The sequence below is a fragment of the Euphorbia lathyris genome, chromosome 3, assembly GCF_963576675.1.
Source record: "Euphorbia lathyris chromosome 3, ddEupLath1.1, whole genome shotgun sequence".
Taxonomy (NCBI): domain Eukaryota; kingdom Viridiplantae; phylum Streptophyta; class Magnoliopsida; order Malpighiales; family Euphorbiaceae; genus Euphorbia; species Euphorbia lathyris.
In genome coordinates this window covers 86,635,157-86,658,299 of record NC_088912.1, presented here as the reverse complement: position 1 = coordinate 86,658,299, position 23,143 = coordinate 86,635,157, and the positions used below count along the sequence as shown (strand labels likewise).

Here is a 23,143-nt window from a genome sequence, read left to right as displayed (position 1 = left end):
CAGTGTTTCACGCCTCGCGTGAGGAATGATGCGCCCCGCGTCTATGGGTGGATTTTCACTTCTTGCTCGTACCTGAAATACAATTCTCGAGAGCCGAGTTACCTTGACGTTTTATTAATAAAAAATACGGAAAATTAACCGAAAGTACGGAATTTATTTTTATTTCATTATTTTATTAAAAACACTCTATTTTTGCAATTAAACTTATTTATTTCTTCTAAAATTAACCCGTAAATCACGCTAAAGGATAGGGTAAAATACCCCTATCAAACCTCCTCGGACTTTAAAGTTTTACTTGTCCTCAAGTAAAAGAAATCGAAAGACAATGGATTGAGATTATTAAAGAAATCGAAAGACAATGGATTGAGATTATTAAGAAACAAACCGTCGGTTGGTTTTACCAAGTGCATGATTTCAAAGTTAAAGTTTTATGCAAAGTTTTCGGTAAGTACCTACGCAAACAATCGAGTGACCAAAACTTGTTTGAAACCTCCATGATCAAAATTAATAGGCAATATTAACGGGGGTCGATTATCTTTTGAGAACTCGATAGTACCTCACCAAGGGATTTCACTCTTACGCTCAAACTTTGGTGGGTCGGTGTTTTAGCACTCTTCTTTGCACTTACTCGAGATCACTTTGAGTTTGCATTTTCATCCGGGTTTTTCCTCCTATGTTATGGTTTAAACAATATTAAAAATGAACCCGGAGGGGGGTTGTAATGTGGGTGGCTTTTTAGTGGTTAATTTTTAGAAACTCGAGTTTAAATACCATTTTAGTGATCGCACCGTATTTTATTTTGGCCTTGGTGAGTTTGTAAGATATGACTCGAAATTGCTCGGGTGGAGCTTGAGAATGCCTTTTGCTCTTTATTGTGTTTTTCTTTTTCGTTTTGTTTTGAGAGCGGCACAAAAACGATTTCAAAAGCTTATGGTGCTTACTTATCAAGGCATTGGCTTATTTCGGGTGAGAATTGATTTTGTTGGTATTTAAACAAGAGGAAAAAGGGTTAATTGTTAAAAAAAAGTATTAACAAGAAAAGTCGGTTAGTAGGCTCAAGGGGGTTTCCTAGAGGTTGATGAAAACGAGAAAAATAAATTAAGAAAAGAATTAAACTAAGTGGGTTCGTTTTATCATCTATTGTCATTTTAACCAAAATAGGTGTACATAACCCGGTATTAGGTGCAAACTCTACGATTCGAGTGAAGTCAAAGCTCTCGAAAAATTGTGAAAGAATTAGAGTTCTCGTACGAACTCTTTTAGGCTCAAAAATATCTCACAAAAGATTCGGGTTTAAATTGTGTACTATCGAGTCTTCGCTAAACTCTCAAACATCCCGTTTTTATTGCCTTTTTAAATTTCATTATGGAGATGACATGTGGGTTAGGACTCGATGCTTTTGTTTAGTATAAACCTCGGCTTTGCATAAATTCTATAACTTCAAAATTAAGACTAAAATTTCTCACTAAAACCGATCCTTTGTGTTCCGTTTTTTTATTTTAAGGACAAATAACGAAACTTTTAGATAATTTCCGAGGGAGGGTAGTGTGTCGGAAAAATTAAAGAATCAATAAATTAATTTAATTATTTTGTTGTTTATTTTATTTTATTTTATTATTGTTTTTGTTTTTGTTAGTGTAAAACAAACTAAAAGTGCGGGGTTGCACGGCCCTCCACGTTATTAAAATGACGTCTATTCCAAGGACGTCGCAAAAGAAGAGAAAAACAAAAACAAAAACAAAAATAGACATGAAATTAAAAATAGACCCTTTGAAGGTTTGGTCCTACGCGAGGCGTGCCCAGGGGGCGCCCCGCGTAGGAGGTATACTTTTAGCCATTTTTGGCCAGAGACTCAAATACGCGGGGCGCAGTAAGAGGGGCGCCCCGCGTGTTTGAGTTTCTGGGCGGATTACACACGAAAAATGGTGATCACGCGGGGCGTAAAAGGGAGTACGCCCGGCGTGAACGTTATTTATGGCACAGAAATTGAGAAAAATAAACACGAAACATAAATGGAAACCATAAATATATTAAATAAAAAAGGGAAGTACATTAAAAACATAAAAAGATAACAAAAATAACAACGGACATACCTAAAACGAAACAAATATGAAAAAAGAAAATATAACGAAACAAATGAAAACTATGGTTGAGGTGGAGGAGGGTTTCCGTGGATGTTGAAATGGGTATAGAAGGCGTTGGTGAAGGCTTCGAAGCTAGCCCTATCCGCTTGCCTTTGAGCTTCGGAGGCGTCGAGGCGAGCGTCTAGGGAATCGAAGCGGGAGTCGAAGTGGGCCCGATCACGACGTTGGTTGCCCTCTGTTGAGCGATTTCCGTAAGTGCACGGTATACGCTTGTAGTAATAAAAGATATCGATCCCACAGGGAAAGTTTTTTAACAAAAACTTATTTTGAATTGGTTAAATATACTTTTAAGATTTATAATAAGGAAAATCGTTAAATCGGATTTGGTTTTGAAATTGCTAGAATGAGAATTAGATTAGAGTATAAAGATGTTAGAAAATACTTCTGATTTAGGAATGAATTTACAAAACAGGATTGTTTAGTTCTTTAGAAAAGTAAACAAATGTATTCGTTTGCATTAAGCAAAGAAAACAACTTTACACTTTGTATAAATTATAACGATGAAATAAATGACGGAACCTCTAATTTTTAGGCTTTGAACTGTAGTCAATCCTCCTACGGTCGGGTTAGATCGCTACCTTAACCAAATTAAAACTCTTTCAAGATAATAATTTGTCTAAGTGTTCAACAAAGTTTTCTTGTAAAGATTTTGAATTAAACTACGTTTTAATGAAAACACCGGCAACCCACTTCAGATCCTTTACCAAAGTGCTGCATGAAAATCTATCGAATAGAACGGACTTTATTAGATGAAATATAAATTGATACAAGTTTACAGAGAACAAGGAGCATGAAAACATTCGACGGCGTGCAAGTGAACGGGTTGTCAATCCTTTCTTTGGGTTTCGTTAGAGTTTGTCAGACTCAGGGGCAGATTCTCTACTCAATCTTCTCGTTGAATCTTCGGAATAGTGACTGGTCTATCTACTACCAAAATGTAAACTAATATGAACAAATCTAAACACTACTGTTTTTGTTATTATTGAATAAACAATGTGTGTACATCATATTGCTTTTTACAGAAATGAAATCTAAATTCTGAATCACATGACTCGGAATTTCTGCATAAATTCTATACTAATCTCTTTCTTCTATATCTCTCCAACTCTTCATCAACTCTTTATTTATAGATGTTGAAGAGTCGTGGTTGAAGTGTCGTGTCCGTTGTGAAGGATCGTATCCGTTGTGAAAGGACGTCTTTATCCACCCGAACGAACGCGTTTCTTTGAATTAAACATGTGTTCATTGTATTTGGAGGAATTTCTGCACTTACCGAGAATATTTAATTCTCGGTCGAGAATGGGGGAGCATTTATTTGGTCTTGAAACGAAGGGAAGGAGCTGCTGAAAAACGCGTGTCGCGACCGAGAATTTGAGATTCTCGATCGCGGCTTTTGTAAATTCTCTACCGAGAATCTTGTTTCCTCAACCGAGAATGTGACATTTTCTTCTGTTTCTGACTTCGTCTTTGTCCTCGTTTAGGTGTAATTGATCTTCGTTGTTTTTGACTCTTTTTGTAGGGTTTTTATTCTGTTTTTAAGCTCTTTTCGTTCCTATTTGGATTTTACCAAATATTTAGGTACCTTGCAAGAAAGAAACATATTCGAACGTAAAAGTATTCTAAAAAGGTATAAATAGCACAAATTCGTAGCAATATTGATGTAATTATTGATGATATATTAGGTATATTTTTGTCATGACCCAACCCAGGCCATGACCGGCGCATAAATTAAATTAACTTTAATCTATGCTAGCCTTAATTCTGAAGTAATAGAAATTCCAAAATTTACTAACAGAATATCAAACTCGTCTCAATTACATGAATAAACCTTAAAAGAATCAAATGTGCAAGTCTAACCCTCAATAATCAAAATTCTCCAAAGATAATATAAAGCTAATTTATTAGGCAATCTCCTTCGACATCGATCCAAGGGTTACCTCACGAACAGGGACCTTAATCTGAAAAAGAAAGATTCAACGTGGTATGAGATTTTCGTCTATACGAGCGAAAACCTCAGTGAGTAGTAGCTACAGCACACAACAGAAAGGGAACAGGCAGGCAAGCTGATACTTTTAAATCATGACAAATAGAGTTCAAAATATAGTATTTCAAAATCAGTTAAACTAAAGGGGCAATATAAGATAATCAATTCCAAAATGCTGACAATCAATTGTCAAACATAACACTGAAACCTTTCAAAATATCAAATATTAGTATAATCAGAAAATAAGACAAAAGCTTTAAAACACATGGTACAGTGTAACAGAGTGGTGATACTGCACACCACCAGGGCCAGATAAATGGTCAGCGCTACCAATAACAGATACAGATAACAGATAATCGCCTTCACCGATCTTATGCATGATTCTAATGCTGACACAACTGACGACAACCTGACAACCTGACTCAAAGACAAATGCAAGGACCTAATGTTATGAAGATCGGTGAGAGGCCAGATAACAGATTCAGATATACCGAGCACTTGTACCAGTTTGAAAACATATAGTATACATATATAAATCGGAAAATCATAACTGATTGAACGAATTATCAGATTTCTAAAACAAAGGTAATAACTGCGATAAATCGCGTATCAGAAAGTACAGATCATATCAAATCAAATTCTTAAAAATTTCAATGTAACTGATAATCAAACAAATTAATATAAAGGCATGTTCCCAGAATATACGTTCTAATACTAAGGATATTTAGAAAAAAATAAGGTTCAAAATATACGCTTTTATGAAAGGAAAAATACCGTCAAATGCTAATTTTTGATAAACAGTTTAAAGTCTGATATTTCAATCAAATAGGGTCATGTATTATAATTACCACTCACCTGAAATACGAAAAGAATGTCCGGTCAAAGATCGCTACTGCCTGACAACTAAACGTCGGTGGGTAATTCTGGAGTTCCTAAATCACGAATGATGAAACCCAAATAAATTATTCTAAACTCATTTCAACTAAATTATTAAAGGACAATTGAGCTAAGGGAAGAAGTTAAGTTCCAAACACAGAGTTTTTTTTTTGTTAAAAGAAAATAAGGTAACCACAACACTATAATTAATTCATGGGAAGCTAGTAAAATAAGGAAAAGATAAGCCATTAATTCCATGGCACACAAACCATATATATAGAATAAAGGCTTTTGTTTGTTTTTATCCTTATTTTATTTTTGTTGATCAAAGAAAGCAAACAAAGCAATTGATTTCCTGGAGAAGGCTACCTGCCAAAAATAATAATAAATAAAAAAGTTTTTGTAGCCTTTGTCTTTGTTCTTCCTGGTTCAAAAGTGGGTTTTCAATTCATTTATGTTTTATTTATTTATTTATGCTAGTGCTAGAATGAAAACAATTTATCATAATTGAAAACGATTAAAAGTAAACTTATAGATGCCACGCAAAAGTTAGCATAGGAACATCATTTAAGTCTAGGAAAAAAAAATTTCCATCTTTGCAGCAAAAACAAGGAGAACATTTATGAGAAACCCAATTGAAAAGACAGCTTTTGAAATAGAATAGTAGAATTATAATGAGTTCTATAGAAGAATCAGACAAATAAAATAAGGGCTAACCTGAACACTTTAAGGAGCTTTACTCAAAAGGCAGCAAAAACGATTTTGATGGAGGAGAGAAGGAGGACGGCGACTCTTGAACCAAGAAAAGAAGAGCAGTTTATTTTCTTTTCTTTTAGGGTTAGTTGAGTGAGGAGTGGGTAGTTTTAGAAAAGTTAATAAAATAAAGGTGGGTAATTTTATAAAAATAATAATAATATTAAATACTAATACTAATAACAATAATAATAATAATATACAATAATTGATAAAACTAGGATCATTACATTCTTCCCCTCTAAAAGAAATTCGGTCCCCGAATTTAATTTACGAAAAAAATACTAACCTGAAACATCAAACAAATGGGGATATTTGGTTCGCATATCGGATTCAGTCTCCCAAGTGGCTTCACTACTAGAGTGGTTTTGCCAAAGAACTTTAACTAAAGGAATTTCTTTAGAATGCAGCTTTCGAACTTGACTGTCTAATATCCTTACAATTTTGGGCTTAACAAATCTCCACACTTAATCTTTTGTTAGTCCCGAGCAAAATTTCACTGAATTTATTCTTTAACTAATCTTGTTATGAAGATAAAACATATATCTTTGTATTACCTTTTAAATTAGTTAAGCCGAAAAAAAAAACTAACTTCGCATGACAAATTTATATGCAAAATATCAAACTAACTTAGTATAAATACGATATATCATTCGTCTTGTATTTTCAATTTTTGAATTGAAGTATTCAGGACGATATAAGCACGCATGTTATTGAGTCTTTCGTCTCAAGGCATTTCAAAGCACAAAATTTCCTTTCCCAAACCTAAACTAATATATGAGATATATTAAATGAATAAGTAGTTGGGTTAATCTTATCACATTCATCCTATATTGACTTAAAATTCAACATGTATTATGGCTAAAGTTTCCTTAAAAACTTAAATTGGTGTTAATGTAAGACGAAATCAAACCGAGCTAAAAGTTGTTAGTTCAATTTAATGCCTATAAACCTAATTGAAAATTTAAAATAAGATTTATTGAATCATGAATTTCATGATATAAAATAGAGATTAAAAATAAAGAATGTTTACTTAAATACATTCACTCGAGACAATTTTTACTTAAAATCGTATCGAAGATTTGTGAATTTTTTTTTGAAAAATAATACCCGTATAGAAATATATTATTTATATTGATAAAGATAACCTAAAAATAATCATATCCTAAAAAAAATTTAACTTATGATTAATTTATAAACATATGAAAATGTTAAGTTAATAAAAATTTAAATACATTGTGTTGCAATATATGTTGCATTTGCATAAAACAAGTGTTGTATTTATAAATGTTGCTTAAAAATTATTTATTCTTATTCGTTGCATAAAAATTATTCGTTGCATTTAATATTCGTACTAAAAATTAAAATGATGTATGTATATCTCCTCCCACACTTAAATTGGACCATGTCCTCATTGGTGCAAATATGGAGATAACATGAAAAATAAGCGCGAAACAAAGCATACGAAAAAATAAAAATTTAGCAAAGAAAAATCATTCAACATAAAATTAAAAATTGTACGAAACATAATAAAAAGAAATAGTGTACCAAACTTAACAAGATAAAAGGTAAAATTAAAAGAGACAACCTAAGCATTAGGCGGGGAATCCGGAGGTGTTGGTAAAGTTTCCACATTGCAGCGACGGAAAAATGAAAGCATCCGATGCCGAGTAGACCTATGCTCGCGCCTCAAAGTATTGATGTTTTCATTCATCACCATATTGGTCTCCACCAAATCATCAATTCGTAAATTCATTTGACGATTATTGGAATTGATTTGGTCCAAAATCCTCCTCAAATCTACCGGATCATCCTCTTGAGGTGCTTGGGGTTGTGGTTGAACCGGCGGTGCATCTTCCTCGCCTTCCGCCTCGCCTCCTCCTTCGGTACCTACAAATTGAGAACTAGAAGCTCCTCCACCTATAGTGCCATGAAGATGGGCAATGCGGGAAGCATATGTAATAAAAACAGGAGGAACCGAAGTAAGCAACAAGTGAGCCCGCTCAAGTGCCGAAATGTCCAAGATTGGAACATACCCTTGGTAGGTGGACATGTCATAATCGGCCAATTCACCCCGTGCTCCCAAAACAATAGCCGTGATAAAATTATCGAGAGGGACTTGACTGGTATGAGCCCTCGAAGCACGAAATAAATTGTCAAATAGCATGTCGATGCTATCAACCCTCAAACCCTTAAACAGACTATCCAAAACAAACAAATCCCGAACTTGAATCTTAGAGCTCTCAACACGACCAAACAAGGAAAAACTCAAATATTTGTGAAAGAAGAACACACAATTGTCCTTAATCAACTTGCTTGAAGTGTTTTTGGAGTTAAAATAATCTTGGTCCGAAAGAGTTTGCCAAATAGAGTCATTATCAAAATCCTTAGGCTTGTCATAAAAATCAGTAGTAGGGAAACCAAACATATTTCCCTTAGCTTCATATCAATGGTGTAAGTCACACCATTATTCCTAAAAGAAATTGATGTCTTCTTCTTGTTCATGGTCAAAGTGACCAAAAACTCCACCACGTATTCATGAATACAGGGAAAACGCATAGAAACGAACTCTTGCCAACCCAAAGCCTCAATAAAAGCATCAATTCTAGTAGAGAAGTTTAATGCTCTTACCGAATCGAAGTCAAGGAAGTGCATATCCACAAACTCGCGCTTGGAATTGGAAAAGTGAAGAAATCGAGCGGCTTCCTCCTCCGTTTCGATATCGAAATAGGCTCCGCAACGAATACGAAGGTGATTAGCTTCCGTAACCGGAGGCTTTTGACCAACACGCTTTTTTCTAGGCATGGTAATGGTGTTGGCTAGGGTTGTGTAAAGAAGAAGAAGAAGAAGTGAAGAAAAGAGAGAAAAGCAAAGCTTGAAGATGAAGTGAGAGATGTAAAATGAGGTAATGAATTGAGAAGAGAGAAGAGATGGTAAAGAATAATTGGGGAAGAGTAAAAGTAATGTATGGGGAAGAGGTGAGGATAGGTGATTGGGTGAATTTTGAGGTGATGGGAGGTTTGTGTAAGGAGTAGGTTTATATAGGGTGAAATAGGGAGATGTAGAGGTAGAATAGGAATAGGAATAGGCTTGAAATAGGTCAAAAATCCGGAATATTGCTTCCTACAGGTCGCGTGTCGCGACCGAGAATGCGGATCTGCGGTCACGGCACGCGAATTTCAGAGAATAAATCGATCTGAATTCGGCCTGTTTTTGCTGGACTTACTGAGAATTTTAAATTCTCGGTAGAGAATTGGTCAAAAGTGGCTGTTTAGGTGCCTTTTGACTTGGTTTGTGCAATTTTGTTGATTAATTGTGTCCTGAACTTAATATAAACTGTACCTGCACTTAAGAACTAAAATAAATAGCATTAAATTCAAGGAAAACCAAAGGTTTATCCTTATTAATTGGAAATAGTAAAGAGAAAATAAATGGCATATGAAGAATTAATGAAACATTAATGCACATTTATGGATACAAGTTAAAAGAATCATATTAAGTGCATATTAAGTTCATATTAATACATTTTAAATGCATGTTTTAATCAATTGAATTAATTGAATGAAAATTTAATGTATGGAACACAATGAATTAAGTTTATGAAGTGGGATTATGTGTTGATTAAGAAACCATACTAGGCATTTTTTTATTCGTCATCTAACCAATATATTTAACTATTAGAAAAGCAATAAATGAACTAAGATGAATAGAAAATTTGATTCATTAATTGAACACATATGTACAAAAATATAAAAATAAAGAATTGAATTACAACAAAATAAGAAAATATTTACAAAATAAAATTGAAAAACCTAAACTATTCTATATAATCATCCATATCAAGCGGGATTTCTGTGGCCTTATAGTGGTCAATTTTCAACTGCACGAAAGCTTGACGTTCCGGTGCAGAAAGAAAATGCGGGCCTGCACGAAAGACACGTTTCACGAGTCCTTCAAATTCTAAAAACTCATAGTCTATCGTCGGGAAGAATTCATCATCACTCCAAGGAACATCAATGGTACCCTTGGTACCGAGAATTATTCCACAGATTATATTTCTGAACCCAATCTTTTTATCCTTGGATCGAGAAGCGGCGACAAGACCCTCCATCAGAATTTTTGAAGAATCAACTGTATTTCCTTGGAATATATCTCCAAGAACATATAAATCGGTGTTACGGACCACACTACTAAATGTGCGATCGAACAAACTGTGACACAAAAATTTGTGTAAATACAGCATAGAGTTGGAGTGAAATGAATGATTGTAGGCGAGTCTAGGATTGAAACACCAAAAACCAGTAAGCATTCTCCATATGTCTGTGGATGTCATGTCTTTGTCAGGATGACGTTTGATTGTATCCCTCGGGGGAAAACCAAACCAGGCCTGCAACTCTGGATAGCCAAAAGTAAAGATTTCGCCATCTCAACGAAAACTAAGACGGACCCGTCGTTTGTTTACAAAACGAACGGTATAGAAAATTCCAGAATCCAATCGCCAATGATTGGAAATTGCATGTTGGCGAATTTTGTCCACCCTAAGCGTTCCAAATAGCGACTCATGTCATCGCTTATACCAAGTTGATCATTCAAGAAGTCATCCATATATAACATTCCGACGAAGAATGTATAACGAAGCCTCTAGTAGCGCCTTCCTTCATCATGATTGAAGATAGGAAATGGCGCCCCGTATCGTTTGGATAAGTCTGGATGTTTGTTGCTGGAAGCAACATTTTTCTTTGAGGTTATGTGTTTAGTAGGCATGGTAAAGAACTAAAGAAACAAGGTGTCTGTAACTTAGGGAAAAATGGTTTTTGAAGAAAATCAGAAATTTGATCTGACAAAGATGAAAGAATGTAACAGAACCATGATCCTCTAGGACTTATTTATAGGATTTTAGGATGAAATGAGGTGTTGTTTTGATGTGAAAAGGCATAAAATTATACCTTTCTGAATTGAAGAAACTTAAGTTTTCGTTTATGAAAGGGGTTGTCTACATGTTGAAGATGATTCAGGTCTGATGGTGCAAAAATAGCGCGTGTCGCGACCGAGAATTCCAAATTCTCGGTCGCGACACGCTGATTCCCTTGCGGAAATCAGGCGTCGAAACCTATTTTTCCGATTCTCGGCCGAGAATTAAATATTCTCGGTAAGTTCAGAAAAAACCTTACCTATTTGGACAATTTTGAAAAGGAGAATTATCGACCGAGAATTCCAAATTCTCGACCGAGAATTCCAAATTCTCGGCAGAGAATCGCCTAAATCTTCAAATTCGAATTAATTTCCTAAAATCAAATTTAAAATCATGAAATAAACATATTTTATGCATCTAAATTATAATATAAAGTCATCTAATCATAAAAATGGCATGTGTAAAACAAAAATTTAATAAGAATGAAAAATGTAAATGAACAAAAATTTAAAAGAAAATGAAACAAAATAAGCTGTGTTAGAAAAGCTAAACGAATTATATTACAGATAATCTTGTTACGAACATAATTCCTATATTCGAAACATTTTCGTAATAAATTTTGCATCGATTACCATTAACTTTGAAACGAACTCCGTTAGGTCCTTCAGGTTCTAAAGAACCATAATCGAATGTTTTGACGACTAAATATGGTCCTATCCATCTGGACTTAAGTTTTCCTGGAAATAAACGAAGTCGTGAATTAAATAACAGCACCTTATCCCCAATATTAAAGTGTTTGACTTTAATCTTGGCATCGTGCCATTTTTTCACTTTTTCTTTATATATCTTCGCATTTTCGTAAGATAGATGACGTAACTCATCTAACTCATTTAAATTGAGCAAACGTTTTTTACCTGCTTGGTGCAAATTAAAGTTAAGTTCCCTAATAGCCCAATAGGATTTATGCTCTAATTCGACTGGTAAATGACATGCTTTCCCATACACTAATCGGTATGGAGTCATTCCTATTGGAGTTTTAAATGCAGTACGGTATGCCCATAACGCATTGTTGAGTTTACAAGACCAGTCTTTTCTTGAAGATGAAACTGTTTTCTCTAGAATCCATTTGAGTTCTCTATTTGATATCTCTGCCTGACCATTTGACTGTGGATGGTATGGCGTTGACACTCGGTGGCGTACTCCATATTTCCTCATAAGTATATCAAAACTTCGGTTTATAAAATGGGCACCGCCATCACTAACGATGACTCTAGGACAACCAAATCTACAAAATATATCGTCAAGAAAACCAACAACTACTTTAGAATCGTTTGTCGGGGTTGCAATTGCTTCAACCCACTTTGAAACATAATCTACGGCGACTAATATGTAAGTTTTACCATTAGAAGGAGGAAAAGGTCCCATGAAATCTATTCCCCACATGTCGAAGACTTCAACTTCTAACATGGTTGTGAGGGGCATCTCATCTTTCCTTCCTAAATTTCATGTTCTTTGGCACTTGTCATAACGAGTAATAAATGAACGGACGTCTTTAAACATCGTAGGCCAAAAGAAACCACATTCAAATATTCTAGCTACCGTCTTACTAACTCCATTATGTCCTCCATAAGAGCTAGAATGGCATTCCGACATTATGGATTCATATTCATTTTCACTAACACATCTCCTAATTATCCCGTCACCACAAGTTCTGAACAAGAAAGGATCTTCTTAAAAATACTGTTTAATGTCAAAGAAGAATTTCTTCTTTTGTTGGAAAATTAATCCTTCCGGAACAATATTGGCTGCAAGATATTCATCGGGAAAATCATCACGTATACCGTCAGTTTCACCTATAGGACCGTTTTCATCTTCGAGCCTTGATAGATGATCGGCGACAAGATTTTCGACTCCCTTTTTGTCTTTAATTTCTATATCAAATTCTTGTAACAATAAAACCCATCTAATTAGACGTGGTTTTGCATCTTTTTTAGCAAATAAATACCTTAAAGCTGCATGATCAGTATAAATAATAACTTTCGAACCTAACAAGTATGATCTAAACTTATCGCATGCAAAGACTACAGCTAACATTTCCTTCTCAGTTGTGGTGTAGTTTAATTGTGCACCGGACAGTGTGTGACTTGCATAATAAATGACATGAAGTTTCTTATCCTTCCTTTGACCTTAAACACATCCAACAGCTAAGTCACTTGCATCACACATAATTTCAAAGGGTAAATCCCAATCGGGCTTAGCAATAATAGGTGTACTGACTAAAGCTGTTTTCAACATTTCGAAAGCTTTAACGCAATCTGCATTAAAATCAAAGGTTGAATCTTTCATGAGTAAATTAGTAAGTGGTTTGGAAATTACAGAGAAATTCTTAATAAATCTTCTGTAAAAAGCTGCATGTCCTAAAAATGACCTTACTCCCTTAACAGTAGTTGGAGGGGGTAATTTTTCTATTACTGAAGTTTTTGCTCTATCCACTTCTAATCCCTTTTCAGATATTTTGTGACCTAAAACAATTCCCTCGTCAACCATGAAATGACATTTTTCCCAGTTTAATACTAAATTTGTTTCTTCACACCTAGACAAAACTTTATCCAAGTTTTGTAGGCATGAATCGAAAGAATCTCCATAAACGGAAAAATCATCCATAAAAACTTCCATGATATCTTCAATGAAATCATTAAAAATTGCAGTCATACAACATTGAAATGTTGCAGGTGCGTTACATAGACCAAAGGGCATCCTTCTATATGCAAATGTTCTGTAAGGACATGTGAAGGTTGTTTTATCTTGGTCATCCGGGTAAATATATATTTGAAAGAATCCGGAGTAACCGTCTAGAAAACAATAGAAAGCATGACCAGCTATCCTTTCGATCATTTGATCAATGAAAGGTAGAGGAAAATGGTCCTTCCTAGTTGCTTTATTAAGGTTCCTATAATCTATACAAACCCTCCAACCGGTGATGGTTCGTGTAGGTATTAATTCACCTTCGTCATTCCTTACAACTGTTATGCCTCCCTTTTTAGGTACACAATGGATTGGACTAACCCATTCCCTATCCGAAATAGGATAAATGATTCCATTGTCAAGAAGTTTAGTAATCTCATTTTTGACTACTTCTTTCATATTCGGATTGAGACGTCTTTGTCTATCCGCTTTAGGCGGCTTATCTTCTTCTAAGTGAATTCTGTGCATTACAATGCTCGGATTAATACCTTTTAAGTTTGAAATTTGCCAACCCATACTTCCTATCCTATTTCTAACAACTTCTTTCAATTTCTCTACTTGAACCTGTGTTAATTTGTTAGAGATAATTATAGGTAGAGAATCGCCTTCGCCTAAGAAAGCGTACCTCAAATGACTGGGTAATTCTTTAAGTTCTAATTTAGGTGGAACTATAATTGAAGGCGGAACTGGTCCATCTTCTCGAATTAAAGGCTCTGGGTCCTTATCTTCTAATTCCTCACTCATTATAGGTTCTATTATTTCTTCTTTTTGAACAATGTCATTTACACATTCTTCAACTAAATCAAGTTTCATACAAGCGAAATCCTCCATAGGATATTTCATCGCTTGGTTCATATCAAACTCGATCTTATCGTCTCCTATTCTTAAAACTACTTTCCCTTCCGACACATCAACTAGCGCACGTCCCGTGTTCATGAACGGTCTACCAAAAATTAGCGGACAATTAACGTCATATGCAAAATCTAATATAACGAAATCGATAGGAAAAATATATTTGTCAATTTTAACTAAAACATCCTCAATTATACCATATGGTCTTTTAGTGGTTTGATCCGCTAATTGCAAAACCATGTTGGTACGTTTGATATCTTCTTCTAAGCCTAACTTATTAAAAATTGATAATGGCATCAAATTTATACTTGCCCCTAAATCACAAAGACAACTGGGGAATTCAATATCTCCCAATTTACACGGAATGGTAAAACATCCGGGATCTTTGAGTTTGGTGGGAAAATTACTTGACACAATTGAACTACAATCTTCAGTTAGTGAAATGGATGAAATTCCTTCCCAACTGATTTTCTTTGAAATTAAATCTTTTAGGAATTTACCATAATTGGGAATTTGCGTAATTGCATCCATAAACGTTAAATTAATATGCAAATTTTTAAGTTTGTCTAAAAATGTTAAAAGTTGTTTGTCATAGTCCTTATTGCGGACTTTGTGTGGAAAAGGTGGTTTGGGTACAAAAGTTTTTGTACTCTGGTCAATTGGTGTATCTTTTTGGTTTAATGTATCTTCTTTGGATTTTGGTAAATCAGTTCCTGGTAAAGTCGAATTTTCGGGCATTTCCGGACCTAAGTAATTTTTCCCTGAACGAAGAGTGATAGCCTTAACATGCTCTTTTGGATTTTCTTCCGTATGGCTGGGAAGACTTCCCTCTTTGCGGGATGGAATTGATTTAGCGAGCTGTCCAATTTGAACCTCCAAATTATGTATGCTAGATGATTGGTTTTTAATAAGCTGATCGAATTTATTCTCGATCCGTTTAAAACCATCGTCGTGATTACTTATTTTTCCGCTCATAGCATCAATAAATTTGTCAATTTTAGAAGATAAAGTGCTAATCGTATCTCTTGATTGATTTTGATAATTAGTGGTACGATTTTGATTAGCATTAGCATTATTATTGTTATCTCTCCAGTTAAAGTTAGGATGATTTCTCCATCTAGGATTATATGTATTGGAATAAGGGTTATTAGTTTGGTTTTTTCCTTGGACAAAATTTACATGTTCAATTTCGCTCATACCTTCATAATCCACATCCGTTTGGATTGGCTGACCATTAGGATCACACGGTGCCATAAACCTATCAATTTTGTGCGATAAGGCAGAAAATTGGGCTTGCAACATCGCAATTAGATCAAGATTCACTATACCTTTAACTGATGACGTAGTTGAGGATGATGGTTTCGCCATTGGTACGTGTCCACGCTCCGCGGGCCACATACTGCTGTTGATAGCCATTTCCTCCAAAAGTTCTCTTGCTTGGGCCGATGTTTTCTTCATGAATAACCCTCCAGACATAGCATCCAATGAACCTCTAGTTGTAGGATTTAGTCTATTATAAAATGTTTGCATTAAAAGTTCAGCGGGCAATTAGTGGTGTGGGCATAAACGTTGAAGTTCTTTAAAACGTTCCCAAGCCTCATAAAGAGTTTCATTATCATTTTGAGAAAAAGATGTTAATTCTTTAATGACTCTTGCGGTTTTTGCTAAAGGAAAATTTTTGATAAAAATGTTTGGGCTAATTGCTCCCAAGTTTCAAATGTTGCGGCTGGCATAGAAGTTAACCATTCTTTGGCTTGATCCTTCAAAGTAAAAGGAAAAAGGCGAAGTTTGATTGCTTCCGCAGTCACATCTGTTATTTTAAAAGTGTCACAAATTTCTAAGAAATTTGTCAAATGGGTGTTCGGATTTTCGTTAGGTAACCCGTAAAATGTTACGTTATTTTGTAACATATTAAGCAATGCTGGCTTAATCTCAAATTGATTTGCATTTATTTGGGGTCTAACTATACTGTTTGTTACACCGGCCACTCCTGGCCTAGCGTAGCCATAATTTCTGGCTCAGTAATTCTAGTTTTTATTGGAGTCTTGTTTTTGTTTTTGTTTTTCTTGTTCTTTTTAAGAGTCTTTTCAATTTCTGGGTCTAGCGGTTTTGGTGGAATGCCTAAACTTCGAGAACTGCGCATGAACTTGAAATTTAGCACGAACCGAAACTACCTTCAAAACAGAATTTGAAAAATAAATATGTTAGTAATTTGAAATAAATAAAATATAAAAGTTTGAATAAGTATAAATAAACCTAGATTCGAAATAAAATACGAAAAATCTAAATTTTTGTCAAAAATTTTGGCGTTCCCCGGCAACGGCGCCAAAAACTTGTTGAGCGATTTCCGCAAGTGCACGGTATACGCTTGTAGTAATAAAAGATATCGATCCCACAGGGAACGTTTTTTAACAAAAACTTATTTTGAATTGGTTAAATATACTTTTAAGATTTATAATAAGGAAAATCGTTAAATCGGATTTGGTTTTGAAATTGCTAGAATGAGAATTAGATTAGAGTATAAAGATGTTAGAAAATACTTTTGATTTAGGAATGAATTTACAAAACAAGACTGTTTAGTTCTTTAGAAAAGTAAACAAATGTATTCGTTTGCATTAAGCAAAGAAAACAACTTTAAACTTTGTATAAATTATAACTATGAAATAAATGACGGAACCTCTAATTTTTAGGCTTTGAACTGTAGTCAATCCTCCTACGGTCGGGTTAGATCGCTACCTTAACCAAATTAAAACTCTTTCGAGATAATAATTTGTCTAAGTGTTCAACAAAGTTTCCTTCTAAAGATTTTGAATTAAACTACGTTTTAATGAAAACACCGGCAATCCACTTCGGATCCTTTACCAAAGTGCTGCATGAAAATCTATCGAATAGAACGGACTTTATTAGATGAAATATAAATTGATACAAGTTTACAGAGAACAAGGAGCATGAAAACATTCGATGGCGTGCAAGTGAACGGGTTGTCAATCCTTTCCTTGGGTTTCGTTAGAGTTTGTCAGACTCAGGGGCGGATTCTCTACTCAATCTTCTCGTTGAATCTTCGGAATAGAGACTGGTCTATCTACTACCAAAATGTAAACTAATATGAACAAATCTAAACGCTACTGTGTTTGTTATTATTGAATAAACAATGTGTGTACATCATATTGCTTTTTACAGAAATGAAATCTAAATTCTGAATCACTTGACTCGGAATTTCTGCATAAATTCTATACTAATCTCTTTCTTCTATATCTCTCCAACTCTTCATCAACTCTTTATTTATATATGTTGAAGAGTCGTGGTTGAAGTGTCGTGTCCGTTGTGAAGGATTGTATCCGTTGTGAAATGACGTCTTTATCCACCCGAACGAACGCGTTTTGTTTGAATTAAACATGTGTTCACTATACTTGGAGGAATTTCTGCACTTACCGAGAATATTTAATTCTCGGCCGAGAATGGGGGAGCATTTATTTGGTCTTCAAACGAAGGGAATGAGCTGTTGAAAAATGCGTGTTGCGACCGAGAATTTGAGATTCTCGGTCGCGGCTTTTGTAAATTCTCTACCGAGAATCTTGTTTCCTCAACCGAGAATGTGACATTTCTTCTGTTTCTGACTTCGTCTTTGTCCTCGTTTTGGTGTAATTGATCTTCGTTGTTTTTGACTCTTTTTGTAGGGTTTTTATTCTGTTTTTAAGCTCTTTTCGTTCCTATTTGGATTTTACCAAATATTTAGGTACCTTGTAAGAAAGAAACATATTCGAACGTAAAAGTATTCTAAACAGGTATAAATAGCACAAATTCGTAGCAATATTGATGTAATTATTGATGATATATTAGGTATATTTTGGGCTTAACACCCTCCAAAATATCCAACTGGGCATAAAGGGAGTTGAAGTCGTGGAGGGGTGGTGGAATGAAATTGAGGCCCAAATCCGAATCCGAGCCTTCTTCTTCGTTGGAGTGGGCCGCCCCCGAAGTTTCACCCGGGCTGGAGGTTGAACGCTTGAGAGACTTAAAGGCATTCTTTTCCACGGGCCGAGGCAAAAGGCTCGGGAGACAAGCAAGGGCGGCTTCACCGAGAGTGGTGAGGGCAAAGATGGTGATGAGGTGACCAAACCCGAGCTTGGCCCACTTCCGGATGGGCGTGGAGTGTAGATGGACGGCCACATGGAAGGAGAGGTCATAAGTGAGCCCGTTGGCACAACAGTAGAGGGCCAATAGTTCATGCTTGTTGACCTTGGTGGACTCGGACTTCCCCGAGAAGTAGAATGAGATGAAGCGGTGGAGAAGTTGGAGGATAGGGTCGCGGATGCAAGCCGGACGGAGGTTGGAGATGTCGTAATCTTCGGACCCGGTGAGGGAGGTCCAAAAGTCTCGGGCGGAGACACCATCGGGCCAATGGGCGATGCCCGCCTCCGCTTGGTGAGTGAAATGGCTGCGGAGCCATTGAGTGTCAATGGAGAAGGGGCGGTTGTGAAGGCGGAAGTTGAAGAGGGCGGCTCCGGGGACCCCATTGGAGGCGAGGGTGGTGAAGAACTCCACCACTAGTGACGGGTACACCCGCCTGTGCGTAGAATAGAGATCGTACCAACCGAGGGCGCGGAGGCGAGCTTCGAAGGGATCGCCGAGATCATAATGATCAAGCACGCTATCCGAGATGTACGGGAGCTCCTTGACCGTGGCCGCGCAAAGATTTTTGTAATTTTGGGCCTCTTCCTCGGTTAGGAGATGAAAAGGAGCCCGGTATTGGCGGGTGAGTGGTGGAGTTCCCTCCCGTTCGAGTGATGGTGGTTGTTCATTTTGGGTGAAGCAGGAGGAGCGAGCACGAGTGGCCCGTGGGGGACGCTCATTGGCGCTTCGTTTGCGTGCCATGGTGGTAGTGGGTAGTGAGTGATTTAAAAAGGGTAGAAGAAGAGTTGGGGAAGTTGGAGTAAGTTGTGGGGAAGAGAAAGAAGGAGAAGGGGGAGTATTTATAGGAGAGGGATGGGAATCCAAGTAAAACTCGGATTCCCAGGGGGTACGCGAGGCGTGAAGGGGCCACGCCACGCGTATCCCACCTCCTGACCATTATTAATTGCAAAAGTGGTAAGGTACGCAGGGCGTGAAAGGGAGCACGCCTCGCGTATTACACCTTGTTAAGCCCAAAATATACCTAATATATCATCAATAATTACATCAATATTGCTACGAATTTGTGCTTTTTATGCCTGTTTAGAATATTTTTACGTTCGAATATGTTTCTTTCTTGTAAGGTACATAAATATTTGGTAAAATCCAAATAGGAACGAAAAGAGCTCAAAAACAGAATAAAAACCCTACAAAAGGAGTTAAAAACGACGAAGATCAAATTACACCAAAATGAGGACAAAGACGAGGTCAGAAACAGAAGAAATGTCACATTCTCGGTTGAGGAAACAGGATTCTCGGTAGAGAATTTTATGAAAGTCGCGACACGCGTTCTTCAGCAGCTCCTTCCCTTCGTTCGAAGACCAATTGATGCTCCCCCATTCTCGGCCGAGAATTGCCATTCTCGGTAAGATCAGCAGCCTTTGCAGCACAATAAACACATGTTTAAAATCCAAGAAACGCATTCGTTCGGGTGGATAGAAACGACCCTCCACAGCGGACACGACCCTCCACAGCGGACACGACACTTCAATCACGACTCTTCAACATCTATAAATAAAGAGTTGATTTGAGAGTTGAGATGAATATAGAGAGAGTTAGATTTTAAGATTAGTGCAAGAGTTATGCAGAAACTCTGACTCAGAAATGAGTCAGAGATTAGATTTCATTTTTGTACAAAGCAATATGATGTACACACATTGTTTATTCAATAATAACAAGTTCAGTAGCGTTTAGACATTGTTCCAATTTAGTTTTCATTTTGGTAGTAGACCGACCAAGTCTCTATTACGAAGATTCAACGAGAAGATTGAGTAGAGGATCCGCCTCTGAGCCTGACAAACTCTAACGAAACCCAAGGAAAGGATTGACAAACCATTCACTTGCAAGTCGTCGAATGTTTCCATGCTCCATGTTCTCTGTAAACTTGTATCAATTTATATTTCATCTAATAAAGTCTGTTCTATTCGATAGATTTTTATGCAGCACTTTAGTAAAGGATCCGAAGTGGATGCTGGTGTTTTCATTAAAACGTATTTAATTCAAAATCTTTACGAGGAAACTTTGTTGAACACTTAGGAAAATTATTATCTCAAAAGAGTTTTAATTTGATTAAGGGCAATTATCCCGGATAGGGTTTTGTCATGTTCAAAACCTAATAATTAGAGGTTCCGTCATTTATTTCATCTTTATAATTCATACAAAGTTTAAAGTTGTTTTCTTTACTTAATGCAAAAAAATATATTTGTTTACTTTTCTAAAAAGTACTAAACGTTCCTGTCTTGCAAATTCATTCTTAAATCAGAATATTTTCTAACATCTTCATACTCTAATCTAATTCTCATTCTAGCAATTTCAAAACCAAAACCGATTTAACGATTTTCCTTGCTATAAATCTTAAAAAGTAAATTTAACCGATTCAAAATAAGTTTTTGTTAAAAAGCGTTCCCTGTGGGATCGATATCTTTTATTACTACAAGCGTATACCGTGCACTTGCGGAAATCGCTCAACAAGTTTTTGGCGCCGTTGCCGGGGAACGCCAAATTTTTAACAAAAATTTATGTTTTCGTGTTTTTTTTTCTCGAACCTTGGTTTATAATATATGTATTTATTTATTTTATAGTTTTTATTATTTATTGAGGATGGTCACTAGGACTACATCCTCGTTGTTATTTAACGTTTGCATTTAAATGTTTGCAGATAAAAAAAATCCAAGTTTTTTTTCAACGATAAAACTGGAGATTTGATCATCAATATAAATTCACAGAAGAAGTCTACAGGAGAGAAATCCAGCATGCAGATACATCATAGAAGAGAAAATTCTTGAAAAGCTTGTCAAGAACATAACAGATGGTTTTACCATAAAATTTTTAATCTCTTCCCAAACACATTTACCTCTTTCCTATACACTAAACCCTTCACTAACATATCAAATTTCTTTTGTTAAGAAATTTATTCATTTCCTACAAACCCAAATAATTTCCTTTTTTATAATATCCCTAAACACCTACATCTATCTCTCTAAGAAATCACCATGGAAAATCTTCTCAGAAAGATATATCAGAAGTAGAATGAAATTATCTTATTCACCATGAAGGAATTGTATACTTTTAATATAGTTTTGAAAGTTTCGGTTCATGTGCGTAGTTTTTGTTCGAGGCCTGAACCAGAAGTTCGGACATTCAACCGAAATCACTAGATCCTTAAATTGAGAAAACGCTAAAAAAGAAAGCGCTTAAAAAAATGCTAAAAAAGAAAAAAGAAAAAAAAATATAATTTCAAAGTTTGGGATACAGTTCTACTTTTTGATTCCAAATTGAAATTATTTCCAGGTAAGTTAAAATGAACAAGGCCATATTTAGTTAATGAGCTCCAATTCAAGCAATTGAATTTGCGAACAAGTTCTTTGAAAATTAATTCGCTTAGTTTTTACATTTAGATTTTCGTACTTCTTATCTCTTGTTCATAATTTTTATGTTTATTTGTTTTAGTTTAATTTATTTTTGTTTTATTTTTTTCAATTTGATTTGTGTATAAACAAGTTGTTGGTCCCTTATAATGTTACAAGTATAGTTCCAAGGGGGGGGGGTTAGGAACTATTTAAACTTTTTGTAATTTAGGGCAGACTTCTTTTCTTAAGAGAAAAGATTTTAACAGCGGCGCTGAGTAAACAGCAAGATACTGGCTTAGTCAACTAGTGACTAGGTCAGTTTCTTAGCTTGAGTCAGGAGATAGCACTTAGAGTCTATTCCTGAGCTCAGATGTTTGATGCGCACAACTCAGCTTGATCTCTTTACTTGGTCAGTTTTTTTGGTTATTTAAGCAAGCAATATATATAAGGAGTTTAAGGTAAGAAATGCGTTACTCAGCAGATTTATCCAGGTTCGGCTTCTAAGCCTACGTCCTGTTCCCGGAACACGTTCCGAGCTTTCGAATCCTCTACTGAGCTCTTTAAAGGTAGAGCCTCAAACCTTTTACAATCTTAGCAACTGAGTATAACAAGAGTACCTTCCTCTATATCTCTACTCAATCCTAATCTCTTGCTGAGTACTATAACCGAGTACTCAGCCTCTCCTTTCTAATCTCTAGAAATGATAAGTGTTTTTCCTAAACAATGATTGCTAAGACACCTTAGATGATTGAATAATCACTCTAGACTTTTACACAAAAGATATGAAATATAGTGTAAGATTGCTTTGCTTTTTGCTTGCAGAACTTGCGTAGAAATTTGGTCAGCGTAATGGCTTGATCAAGTTCTGTATTGAATGAAGCTTCTGATGGCACTATTTATAGAGACGTCTGGACATCGGTCATTTCGAATTTCGAAATAACCATTGGAGAGAAACGGCTTCCTGTCATTGTCATCCTGACTTGCTCAGAGCTCTCGGCCAATCAGATTTGAGTATCTTCTGTCCTCGGTCAGCTTTTGGTCAGCTCGACAGAGTATCTCTCCATTTATGGTAATGTCAACTAGACAACATACTGTGTCGTCTGAACTTTACCCAAAGTGGAAACACTTTATCTGGAAGTTTTCCTTAGCCAGCTGCTGTCTTGTACGCTTTGTCGAATCAACTCAGCAGCTTCATTTCGAAGTTGTTCCCTGAAGGTCTTCTAGATCCTTCTTCCGCTGAGTTGCATTTTGTCCATAACGACAACGTTTTGACATTCGCGGGCCGAGTTTTCTTGAATCATTTGACTTGGGCTTTGATTCTTGTATTGGGCTTGGGCCTTTTAATATTGTGTCTTAT

At 35.9% G+C, this 23,143-nt stretch overlaps 1 non-coding gene across 1 annotated transcript; it reads left to right on the top strand.

Moving 5' to 3' along the window:
• Nucleotides 1-15,812: 15,812 nt before the first annotated feature.
• On the top strand, nucleotides 15,813-15,919 carry LOC136225086 (small nucleolar RNA R71). The gene has a single exon (XR_010686823.1). It is a non-coding gene; the product is annotated as a small nucleolar RNA R71 (small nucleolar RNA).
• The last annotated feature ends 7,224 nt before the right edge of the window (nucleotides 15,920-23,143 follow it).